Raw genomic sequence first — 11,971 nt, forward strand, 5'->3', positions numbered from 1 at the left:
CTATCACCACTCCTATTCAACATAGTACTGGAAGTCCTAGCCAGAGCAATCAAACAAACAAACAAAAAATCAGAAAAGAAGAAGTAAGATTATCTTTGCTTCCATGTGGCATGGCATTATACATAGGAAACCCAAAAGACTCCACCAAAGAACAATGAGAAATAATCACTGGATTCAGGAAGATTGTAGGATACAAAATCAACATACAAAAACCAGTTGTGTTTCTATGCACCAACAATAAAATATCTGAAAAACTAAAGAAAAAAATTCCATTCTCGATAGCATCAAAAACAATAAAATACTTAAGAAAAACTTCAACCAAAGAGGTAAATATCTATACACTGAAAACTACAAGACTCATAAAATTTAAAAAGACACAAAAAATTGAAAGCTGTTCCAGGTTCATGTATTAGGAAAATTAATATTTTCTTAAATGTAAGCTCTATGCCCAACATGGGGCTTGAACTCACAACCCTGAGATCAAGAGTTGCATGCTCTACTGACTGAGCCAGCCAGGCACCCCAGAAAAATTAATATTGTTACAGTGCCTATGCTACCCAAAGCCATCTAGAGATTTAATGTAATCCCTATTAAGTTCCAATGACATTTTTTACAGAAATAGAAAAAAAATCTAAAATTTGTATGGTACCACAAATGAATCTGAATAGCCAAAATAATCCTAAGAAAGGGGAATAAAGCTAGAGCCATCACATTTCCTGATTTCAAACTATTACACAGCAATAGTAATCAAACCCATGTGGTATTGGTATAAAAACAGACACATAGACCAACAGAACAGAACAGAGAGCTCCAAAATAAACCCTCACATACAGGGACAATTAATATTTGATAAGGGACCCAACTAATAATTAACAAAGGAGCCAATATTTGACTCAATGGAGAAAGGACAGTCTCTCCAATAAATGATGTTAGAGAAACTGGATAACCTCAGGCAGAAGTAAATTGGACCCCTATCTTATATCATTCATGAAAAATAACTCACGATGTATTAAAGACTTAAGTATAAAACCTGAAACTGTTAAACTCCTAGAAGAAAGCATACAGAAAAAGGCCCTTGACATTGGTCTTGGCAACCAATATTTTTGGATATGACAACAAAAGCACAAGCAACAATAGCTAAAATATGCAGTCATTCTTTATTTTGTATATGTGAACAGCAGAAAGCAACTACAAATTTAGAGTGAGAGAATGTACATGTATTTTAAGCAGAAAAAAATTAATAAATGAACTTCTAATTTATTGACTTTTTATACACTTCTTTTAGAAAAATAAAACATACCGACTGTAACAAATCAAATAACATAAATAATATTCCCCTCCCCACCAACCCCATTCCCTGGATACTAAAATGGCAGTATGGTTTCTTCTTCCATACTTTCTTTCCCATATTTTCATTAGACACATTTCAACATACAAACATAAAGGGATTTTTCTGTTATGCCTACTGTCCTTTGCCTAGATTCCTATCATTGTCTTTTAAATGCTCTCATTGCCTCTAATCTGGCTCTGCTCCCGTTACTTTAAATATAAAGAATGGGAATGCCTGGATGGCTCAGGTGGTTAATCATCCAACTTCACCTCAGGTTGTGATCTCACCTCAGGTCCTGATCTCACAGGTTCATGACTTCGAGCCTCACATAGGGCTAACAGTTCAGAACCTGGAGCCTGCTTTGGATTCTGTGTCTCCCTCTCTCTCTGCCCCTCCCCAGGTTATGCGCTCTCTCGCTCTCTCTCTCTCTCTCAAAAATAAACATTTAAGATTTTTTAAAAAATAAATATAAAGAATGAACTTTTTAGCTTAACACCAAGACCATTAATGATTCAATCTCTGCTTACCGTTCTACTGTCATGTTCTGCCACATATATTTTTGCACCATCCACCTTTATTTATTTGTATTTCTTCAAAAATGATATTATATGGATTTATTTCTGTATAGTTTTATATATCATATTCCTCTTATTTAAACTATGTTTTCCTTCTTTGTCTAGATCAAATCTACCTTTTATTCAAAACTTATCTTGGGACACCTAGGTGGCTTAGTTGGTTAAGCAACCCACTCTTGGTTTTGGCTTAGGTCATAATCTCAGTTTGTGAGTTTGAGCCCCATGTCAGACTATGCTGATAGCACAAAGCCTGTTTGTGATTCTCTCTCTGCCTCTCCTCCATTTGCTCTCTCCTTAAATAAATAAATAAATAAATAAATAAATAAATAAATAAATTTTATCTCAAAATCCAAGAATCATTTCCTGATTCACTCATTGTTTTTCCCATACCATACTTTAGGAAACTTCATACTTTTCACTCCCCTCAATCAAGCTCTGGTCAAACCAGCATATTTTTTAAGCTATTATTTTAATTCCAGTTAGCTAATATACAGTGTAATATTAGTTTCAGGTGTAGAATATAGTGATTCAACACTTCATTCAACACCCAGTTCTCATCACAAGTGCATTCCTTAATCCCCATCACCTATTTCACCTATCTTCCCACCCACCTCCCCTTTGGTAACCATCAGTTTATTCTTATAGTTAAGAGTCTGTTTCTTGGTTTGCCTCTCTCTCTCTTATTTTTTTTCTTTTGCTTATTTGTTTTGTTTATTAAATTCCACATATGAATGAAATCATATGGTATTTGTCTTTCTGTGACTATTTCACTAAATAATGGTATTTGTCTTTCTCTGACTGACTTATTTCTTTCTCTGACTGTCTTTCTCTGACTGACTAAATATTGTGCTTTCTAGGTCCAACCACAGGGGCTATGCTAATCTTCTCTGTATCATTCCAATTTTAGTATATATGCTGCTGAAGCAAGCATAAACCAGTGTATTTTTAAGTCTGATGGCTATATATTCCCATTGCCTCAACCAACACAGCTCTAAGAATGAAACCAGGGACTGAAAATTAGGAGATGCTCACTCTCCTCATGCTTTGGTAATGGATTATTTATACAGCCAATTGCTTAGATTAGTTTCTTATTCTTTTTATCATTCCAAAGAGTTTGGCTTGCCCAGAAGAAGATAAGAAGTCAACAAAAAGTCCAATGATTACTAACATTTCACAGTTGAGAAAATTGAATTACAAAAGGTTAAATTCTTTTCTGAGTTACAGGGCTAGTAAGTGACAGAACCAAAACTTTATCTTTAGGAGGACAATTCCAGAACACATGCTCTAAACCATTATAAGATATATAATGACTTTTACCAAAGATATATATTTGATTTTGCCAAAGAAAAATGGACAATATACAGACATTACACTGAAAGTTCTTAATAAATTTTGTAGCTTCTAAGCTAGGTACGGCTACTAAATACATGCTTGTATATAACTAATTACATATTTCAATAAATTCCTTTTATTTTAGCAAATATTTATTTTTGATTATCTATTAAGTATGAGTAATTGTGCTTGTTTAATGTTAATTTAAACCAAATAAATTTAAACTTTGGAATAGTCTAACTTTTTCTTAAAAAAAAAAACTCTAAAAATAGGTGAAAGAGTAAACTTCCTAGGGTCAGTGAAAACAACACTGACTTTGATATCACATGGGGTCTAAAACCAGGCTTCTCTGCTTACTAGCTACGTGGCATTGAGTGTGTATGCTTAAGTAGGCATCCTTTATGTACTTAAAGTGGCTTCAGCATTTTGTTATAACTTATCCTCATGCATAAAAATTAATGTCATTTACAAATTATCACATTTGGTATTTGACAAATGCTAAGGACCTCTCAATATTACTTAGCTCATGTAAGTTCTATATATGTGGAAAAGAAATTCCATAATATTAAAACAAAATACTGAAAAATGATATAGTCACTTCAATGGATTTTTACATGATATCAAAAAAAAAAAAGGAAGAAAAAAAGAAAAGAAATCATGCCCATTCTTTTTACTTTTACTCAGTTCTCTATATTAACATAGTCTGTTTGCAGCTCCAGTAACCAGCTTGAAGAATATAAATGCTACAGATCAGATAGCTACTTGTTCTGAAGATGGGATTAAAAAAAGGGAGATTGAACGACATTGGAGCACAAGTAATTTAAGAAAAGAAAAATGTCACTGTACATGGCTATCATGAGTTATTAAAAGAAATTGTCATGTTCCCTTCTTTTTATTTCTGTTAGTTTAGATTCTTACTGAAAGTGCATAAAAACTATTTTCTTATCACTCTCTGTTTGACTAATGCCAAAGAATCAATACTAGGCATTTGCAGCAGAAATAAGTGATTGTATCACTTATCTCGCTGTATGAGGGGCCAATGATTAAAAACACACACACACATTGGGCAACTTTGGAATCACCTTTAGATGCTTAAGCATCCAAGATAAAATATACATTATAAATTCAGATGGATTTTATGTGTAATATCGGGAACCTCATTACATAGATAAGCTAATACAAACACCTGTACAATGAGCTGTATGAATATTTTTCTAAGTATTATGAGAATATTGTGTTCTGACCTTAATGATTAGCAATCATTGGTGGAAAAGATTCCATAAATAGCAATACTTTAAATATTCAAAGACTGTAGTATTAACTATGTATACCAGTTTTTCAGAAATAAAATTTCTAGAAGCTTATTCCTTTTTAAGTGAAGCAAGATGACTTTGTTTCTTATATGACTGCATAGGCTAAATTAGGGATGTTGGTACATTATATTAGGCAGAAACATTTTTGGTTTTAAGAGAAGATCCAAATAACACTGAGTTGTATAGGAATCTACTTTTCTCAAATAACAAGCCATTTCATATTGTTTTCTGAGGAGCTAATTCACTGACTCAATATAGGCAGGCTGGCATTTATTTTTATTTTATTTTATTTTATTTTATTTTATTTTATTTTATTTTATTTTAGAAAAGGAGAGAGTGCAAGCAGGGGAAAGGGGCAGAAGGAGAGAGAGAAAGAATCTTCAGGAGGCTCCACACTCAGTGCAGATCCTGACCTGGGGCCTCATCCCACGACCCTGGGATCATGATTTAAGTAGGAATCAAGAGTTGGACACTCAACCAACTGAGCCACCCAAGAGCCCCAGGCTGGCATTTCTGTGATTCTATTGCCCTTTCCCACAAGTTTGCAGGTTGCCATATCTCCAGGCATCCCATTTATAATCTATCTGCTTATTTTGCCAGAAATCATTACTTGACACTTAGATACAAATTAGACTGAATTAAAAAGTTTTTACCTTTTACCTCATATATATTGGAGGTAAGTAGGATATAAAGGTTTGGGAAATGGGCATTAGTGTTACCTGACCTATAGTTTCAGCAACAGAGGTAAAACTTTTTAATGGAGGTCTATATTGCTAAGAGGGATTATGTTCTATTAGACCTGCTTCTTCAATAGAGTTGATACTATGGATAATAGCAACCATGTTCTCTCATGAAATGACTCAGATACACTGTAAGGGGGATATTGTATTAGAACATTTGCTTCACCCACTGTGGCATTTATTTCTGTTCTTGTGTTTAAACAGAGTTTCAACCAACAGTATGAGATGTTTTACATATAGATAATTACTTTATGAATAGATAAAGCATCTTGTTGTAGACTTAGAAAATTCCTTAGAATTGTTGGAATGTTAGTATTATTTCAATTATAATTGATAAATTAGATGGAATCTCTGAATAGGACAAATCATTGAAGTTTCAGGAAATTCCTTTTTTTAATTTTAATTTTAATTTTTTAAGTAATATCTACACCCAACATGGGGCTCAAACTCATGATCCTGAGATCGAGTCACATGCTCTACTGACTGAGACAGCCAGGCACCCCTGTTTCAGTAAATTCTTAATAAAAGTACAGACACAAACAGATGAAAATAGATTTTAAATCACAATATGCCATTACTCAGAAACTTAAACCATCACTAAGGTTCTTTATGCTTACAAAGCTAGCTATGCATTTAAATCCCCTAAAATGAGGGGTGCCTGGGTGGCTCAGTCAGTTGGGTGGCTGACTTCAGCTCAGGTCATGATCTCATGGATTGTGAGTTTGAGCCCCATGTCGGGCTCTGAGAGCTCAGAACCAGGAGCCCGCTTCAGATCCTTTATCTCCCTTTCTCTCTCTGTGCCCCTCCCCCGCCTGTGCTCTGTCTCTCTGTCTCTCAAAAATGAATAAACATTAAAATTTTTTTATAAAAATATAAAATAAGGAAAAGAAAAGAAGAGAAAAGAAAAGTAAAGGAAAAAAAGAAAAGAAATACCCTGAGGTGATTTTCAAAACACACTTCATGTCTCTACTTTTGCCTAGCTGAATCAAAACATCTGGAGTGTGGGGTCAACATATCCTTATTGTCAGCAGGTTACCAGGTGATTTTTTGCATTGGTTTTCAGACTAGCATTTAGTAACAAGTATATGACCTAATGTTGTATACCTTTTAAAAATAGTTTCTATTATTTTAGTATAGTAAACTGCAAATAAGAGTAATGAACAATTACTAAGAAGAGTGTAAGTGAGCCTCATCAATAAAGTTGATTTGAAATGAAATAAAGCAAAAAAAATTATTCTGGGAGGTTTGGGTCTCCAAAGATTTCAAGATATATGATCTGATACACACTTGTAATACTTAAGAGGAAAAATATTAAAAGAAAGAGAATTGTACTAACAGTCTAGAAAGCTTTGATTTCCAATTCATTGAAATTCAATTAGGCACTTGTCTGAGAAGAAATTTCAGTTCAAGATCCTCGAAAAGTTCAAGTTCTCCTTGAGATTCAGGGCCACACAGCTACTGTTTATCAGACAGCTGAGCTTGCTGATGGGTTAATTAATCACATCAGACCAACTGGAAGGCAACAGTTTCAAATTACTCAATGGAGTGTTGTCACTGCCAATGATTTCTTATTCTATATCTTGATGGAGGAGTTTATCATTAATGAACAAGTGGACTCCAAAACGTGGTTAAGAGCTCTCTTAGGGACAAAAAGGTTTAAACTTCCTCCCCAAATTTCTAAATTCCCCTTAATAAGATGGCATGAAACACAGAACTATGTTAGGAATGAGAAATATATAATAACAATTGAAAAAATAAATGCATTTTTAAGTTCTCTAGATTAAAATAATTATAATAATAATTTTAAAATGACAAAATATATATAAATATTGGATTATTTTTCAGTGTTTTCCTCCCTTACAATATACTGTTTTTCTTATATAGATAAGTTTCTCTTTTAGCTAGACATTTTTATAACTTGCCCTATTATTCTATTTATTACAATATAGAGTATTCTAATATTTCAATAGACTTCACTTTACCTTGTACTTTGTGTAATAGTTTCAACATCTCAACAAATGTGAAAATAAACCTTGAATATTTCATAAACTGGCATAGTGATTAGGCCACTCTTCATCTTTTCATGTTGCCAAATATAAATGCCAGCCACAAAGCACCAAAATATATTGTTATTTCAAATTATATAATAATATTAATATTGACAATACTGATAGTAATGTTTAAAACTTGCCAAGCTGGGTAGTGGACTAACATATTTGTTACTTTCCGATCTATTTTAGGCTCCACGCGAGTCATCAGATATTTCAAGTATTGTTTTAATTTTTCATTCAATAAAAATTGAATATATGTATGTACATTATTTATTATTATAAAGGTTTTTAAATTTTTCTAATACCTAACATAAGACAATAACAGTAATAAAAATAAACATGGCAAAATTTGTCACTACTTAGATTATGTTCTCTGTATACCAGGTACTGTACCTTGTCAAATTGCAACATGGATTCAAACAGACCTAGTTTTGGTCTGTTTTTTACCTTGAGAATGTTCTTGATTCTTTAAGCCTCAGTATCCTCATCTGTAATACAAGAATAATAAACATAACTGCCTCATAAGTTTGTGATGAATAAATGTGAAAAAAATTTAAAATGCAGAGTAAAAGCTCAGTATAAGGCAGATTGTATGATGATTATGGAGATGCTTAGCAATTTATTGATTCTGCTTCTTTCTTTTAATTTTTTACCTGTTAATTAATCTTTGAGTCTTTGTTATTTAGCACAGGACCTGCAACATTATAATTACTCACAAATATTAGTTAAATTGAACAGAGACTATATCAATGTATGGTCAGAGAGTATCTAAATGGATTGTTCCTTTTAATAAAAAGCCAATATTTTTATTTTATAATATTGATATTTTCTAATAATTATTTCACTTCCCAATTCATTTATTTTCAAGTTAGATGCTAACTTCTTTGAGTTGCTTTATTGTACCAGTCCTTTATACAGTATATTTTATGTTTCAATATTTATTTTACTTAACCTATGGAATACATCAATTGTTTCCTTATATTTCCAATCTGTTTTCCCCTTATAATTGATTTTGTAGACAAAAGGATTATAATATATTCAACAAAATCATATACTCTATTAACAAATAAAGGAAACACAGTAACAAAGAACACACAAAATTGCATTTTGTATCTATATGTGTTTGTGTTTTGATGCTAGTTGAAAGAAGTCATTGAAAGAATATGGCTGCTTGTTCAACTGTGAGCTGGACATGGGAATCAAAGGCTCCTCACCCTCTCCTTTATCCGTGGACTGGACATCCCGCCCACCATTCTAGGAGCTGTTTCAAAGAGTTAGCCTTGACAGAGTAAGGTATTGTTGAGACCATCTGAATGGTATACATAACTGAACCCCATTAAGACCACTATCTAAACACATAAGATTCTGGTGGCAGGTGCAGAGATCTACTCGTCTTGTGGCCACCCAAGACAAGTCTTGTATATAAGTTCCTTTGCTTATTAAACCTGCCACCTACCAATCTGGGGTGGTCTGCCTCTTTCTTTCATCTCTCTTTGCCTTATGAGTGCAGTGGCCACTGTCAGATTTTACACAGGAAACTCTCAAGATTGTGAGCCAATAATGCTGTAGTTTGTGTTATTATTTTTAGGAGAGACTAGGAAATATCTTTGAATAAAAGGAAATTCAACTCTAGGTGTAATTGGCCTATATGAGGAAATTTTTTGTTTAGAAATCTGAAACAGTAAAATTTCAGCAGTCTTTTTAAAATAGAAATTTCAGGGTGCCTGGGTGGCTCAGTCAGTTGAGACTATGACTCTTGATTTCAGCTCAAGTCATGATCTCACCATTCATGAAATTGAGCCCCCAGTCAGGCTCTGCACTGACAGTACAGAGCCTATTTGGGATTCTCTCTCTCTCCCTCTCTCTCTGTGCCTCTCCCCTGCTTGTGTGTGCTCTCTCTCTCTCTTTCAAAATAAATAAACATTTTTAAAAAACAATAAAACAGAAATTTCACATGTGTCATTCCTTTGCTAAAAATGATAAAAATAAAAGGAACTGATGAGTCTGGGTGGAAAGACAGCATAAGTAACAGACCAATGTCAAAGCTAGAAGAAAAATCAGTCAGATGCAATATACGCTTATCATTTAGGCTTAAATTATTGAAATTATAATACAGCTTGAAGTCCTGGATTGTGAAGCCTCCTGCTTTGGTTTTCTTTTTCAAGATTGCTTTGACTATTCAGGGTCTGTTTTGGTTCCATACAGATTTTAGGATTGTTTGTTCTAGTTCTGTGAAGAATGCTAGTGCTATTTTGATAGGGATCGCATTAAATATGTAGATGGCTTTGGGTAGTATTGTTAAAAAATTTTAACAATATTTGTTCTTCCTATCAAGAAGAATGGAATATTTTTCCTTTTTTTTGTATCTTCTTCAATTTCCTTCATAAGTTTTCTATAGTTTTCAGTGTATAGATTTTTCACCTCTTTGGTTAAATTTATTCCTAGGTATTTTATGGTTTTTGGTGCAATAGTCAATGGGATCAATCCCTTGATTTCGCTTTCTGTTGCTTCCTTGTTGGTGTATAGGAATGCAACCAATTCTGTGCATTGATTTTATATCCTGCAACTTTGCTGAATTCATGGATCAATTCTGACAGTTTTTTGGTGGAAGCTCTTGGGTTTCCCATATAGAGTATCATGTCATCTGCAAAGAGTGAACTTTTGACCTTCTCCTGGCCAATTAGCCAAACTATGGAAAAAGCCCAAATGTCCATCAATGAATGAATGGATAAAGAATATGTAGCATATATATATATATATATATATATATATATATATATACACAGTGGAGTATTACTTGGCAATCAAAAAGAATGAAATCTTGCCATTCACAACTATGTGGATGGAACAAGAAGGTATTATGCTAAGTAAAATTAGTGAGTCAGAGAAAGACAAATATCTTGGGATTTCACTCATAAGAGGACTTTAAGAGACAAAACATATGAACATTAGGGAAGGGAAACATAAATGAAAATAAGGAGGGGGACAAAACATAAGAAACTCATAAATATGGAGAACAAACAGAGGGTTACTGGAGGGGTTGTGGGAGGTGGGATGGGCTAAATGGGCAAGGGGCATTGAGGAATCAACTCCTGAAATCATTGTTGCACTATATGCTAACTAACTTGGATGTAAATTAAAAAATAAAGTTTAAAAAAGAAATATAGTGCAAACCATGTATATAACTTTAAATTTTCAAGAAACAACATTGGAAATGGTAAAAAGAAACAAGTAACACTAATTTTAGTTATATATTTTATTTCATGTGTATCATGAATGATCGCTTAATTAATATTAATTATACTAAATTGCATTAATTTTAAGTAATGTTAAAAAAATTATTGAATTATGTGTCACTTTCTGTCTTGAAAGAATTAATATTAAATAAAAAGTAATATACAGAAGAAGGATAAAAAGCAAAGACCATTTTTTAGGAATTTTAGATAGATAGTGGGAATCACAATTTATAAGAAGCTCTTTTTATATAACAATATATCATAGTACTGCACAAAGGTCAAAACTATATGATGATATATTATAAAAAGAATCAGTGTAGTTAAAAGTAGATAAACATTAAAATTAATATTATTTCCACCCTAGGCTAAGAAGCATGGTATAAGATTCATATCAAATGTTTGTTTCTTAAAGAGTTGATACTAATAACCACTAATAAACAGGTTTCATTTTGTTTTTAGAATGTAAGTTTTCTTGGGGGAGGAGCCAAGATGGCGGAATAGCACAAAAGTTTTTTGTGTGTCTCGCATCCATGAAATACAGCCAGACCAACACTAAACCATCCTGCACACCTAGAAAACTCATCTGAGGATTAACACAACATTCTGCACAACCTGAACCACAGAGTTCAGCAGGTGCATGGTGCGGAGAAGTGAACTTGGGGAGAGAAAAGCCATGGCAGGCAGGGTGGTGCATTTGCAGGTGAAGAGAGGATGGAGATGGGGGGGTGTAGAATATGGGAAAAGCACCCCTCCCCAAAAGCAGCTGGAGAGAAAGTGAAAAGTTGGAAACAGCCACAGGGACTAAACTAAAAAGGGAGAAAGGAAAAAGGAGAGGCTTTAAATTCCGTTAAGACTGTAAACAAGAGGGGCACCTCGATACCTGGGGTGCTCTGGTGGGAAGGGCGAATCCCCAGGAGCAGAGTGGGGTCCTGGAGATTCTTGGGCCACACAGTAAAAAGAGGTTCCACTGCAGGAGGGATATTTGGTAGAGAGTGTGAAGCCACCTGGTCCCAGCAGACCCCAGAGAATGGCCACATTCCCTGGTCCTGGAACAAGGTCTTTAAGGGTGAAGCCTGTTGCCAGATGTATGTTGTGATTTTCCATAATCCCTGAAAAACTGCTGCTACACTATCTCGCGAACATTTTCTGGGGCGGGCTGGCACTGGCCGCAGTCTCAGGGGACCTGCAGCAAAGCCCAGCAGGCATTCCTGGGTGCAGCCGGCATTCGGCCATTGCTTGGTGAGACCCTCCCACAGAGGGGCAGAATGTGTCAAAGCCCCAGTCCTTCTGAAGTAAAGGGACGGGGAAAACGGCCGCATCTGAGACAAAACTGGGGAGAGAGGTACTGCCTGGGGCTTGGTCATGGACAGTGAAAAAGCAGAGAGTGGATGAAA

The 11,971-nt window shown here is 34.3% G+C and overlaps 1 pseudogene; it reads right to left on the bottom strand.

Annotated features, from left to right (window-relative positions):
• Positions 1-2,742: 2,742 nt before the first annotated feature.
• On the bottom strand, positions 2,743-2,836 carry LOC145714752 (U6 spliceosomal RNA; annotated as a pseudogene).
• Positions 2,837-11,971: the final 9,135 nt, after the last annotated feature.

This window comes from Panthera onca, chromosome X (assembly GCF_046562875.1).
Source record: "Panthera onca isolate mPanOnc1 chromosome X, mPanOnc1 haplotype 2, whole genome shotgun sequence".
NCBI classification, from domain to species: Eukaryota; Metazoa; Chordata; class Mammalia; order Carnivora; family Felidae; genus Panthera; species Panthera onca.